The following is a 1,198-nucleotide window of genomic DNA, read 5'->3' on the forward strand; positions in this document are numbered from 1 at the left end:
AAAAAAAAGGTACATATTTACAGGCTCCAGGATTGAATTTTGTTGCTTTTCGCTGCAGGAAAACCACTGACATTCCTGAATACCACCAAGAGGAAGGCGAGCTAGTGGTTCCAAGCTACGGCTACTTCATCCGAGGAGCTCAGACCACCTTTAACGGAGTGCTAAGGTCTGTGTTCCAACGGGCCCTCTGAACTTCTTGGTTTCATCTTCTGCCGGACTTGACAGTGTTGTCTTGATATTTGCCCTCAGGGATCGCCAGTGGAAGTACATCTTGTGCAGGATGACCGACTTCGACTGTGAATTTGAGAATTTGTAGACGCGTCCGAGAGAAATGGCAAATTTGCCGCTACCCTTTGATATTGACAACCATGTGGTTCGTATGGTTACTTTTTCTGGGCCGAATACAGGTCCGTATAATTTTACTTGCATGCAAAACAGAAAATGCACATAAAAAAACTAAAAAACATTTAAACAACAAGCGGCATGAAGCTGCGGTCAGTTACAGGAAGTCCCTTTCATGTCGGTTTGGAAACTACACACGCGTATTGTTTGAAAACCACAAGATTAAAACCATAACTTTCTTCATTCCGTCGTGTAAGCTTTTTTTAATCCGGTCTGATGTGAATTTCTATTCTCCCACCGCGTGGCAGAAATAGTCCAACCGACTTAAAGCTCGAGGGGGTTTCACGCATGCTCCATTTAGTGCACTTTCCTCCTTGGTTCAGTTCACCCGGTCCGGTGCAAACTCCAGACATCAAACTAGTCGATCGGATTCCTCAAGAACTTTGGCGGTTGGGTGAGAAAACGATCCCACCTTGAGCTGATCCAACTGAAAGATGTATCAGTGCCTCCGGAATGTTCTAGGATTGGAAGTTAAGGGCCCAGCACTTCTTGGTAGTTCCACTGGGAGGACACCGCAGCCATTCCCAAAACCAGCCGAGAGACTCCCCGGTGTGTACAAAGGTATTCGGCCGACACTTTTGTTGGCTCTATCGTTTATCTCACTTTTTCTCGACAGGACTGGCGGCTTTGTTAACTAGCTTGGTCCATTGCCAAAGTGCAGTTAAACAAAGTCATCTGGAGGAATACAATGAAGTGACCCGGCTCTCTTTAAGGAGAGCACTGCGGTTGGGCCAGCTGCTTTTCAGTGCTTGTTTGTTTACGGCAGCTGCCGTCTCGGGGCTTGAGGCCAAACACC

General features: G+C 46.8%; 1 long non-coding RNA gene across 1 annotated transcript; it reads left to right on the top strand.

Annotated features, from left to right (window-relative positions):
* Positions 1-28: 28 nt before the first annotated feature.
* Positions 29-1,033, top strand: LOC109509486 (uncharacterized). The gene is made up of 3 exons (XR_002166957.1): positions 29-166; positions 250-951; positions 1,019-1,033. It is a non-coding gene; the product is annotated as an uncharacterized LOC109509486 (long non-coding RNA).
* The last annotated feature ends 165 nt before the right edge of the window (positions 1,034-1,198 follow it).

This window comes from Hippocampus comes, unplaced genomic scaffold, assembly GCF_001891065.2.
Source record: "Hippocampus comes isolate QL1 unplaced genomic scaffold, H_comes_QL1_v1.1 C16913838, whole genome shotgun sequence".
Classification (NCBI taxonomy): Eukaryota; Metazoa; Chordata; class Actinopteri; order Syngnathiformes; family Syngnathidae; genus Hippocampus; species Hippocampus comes.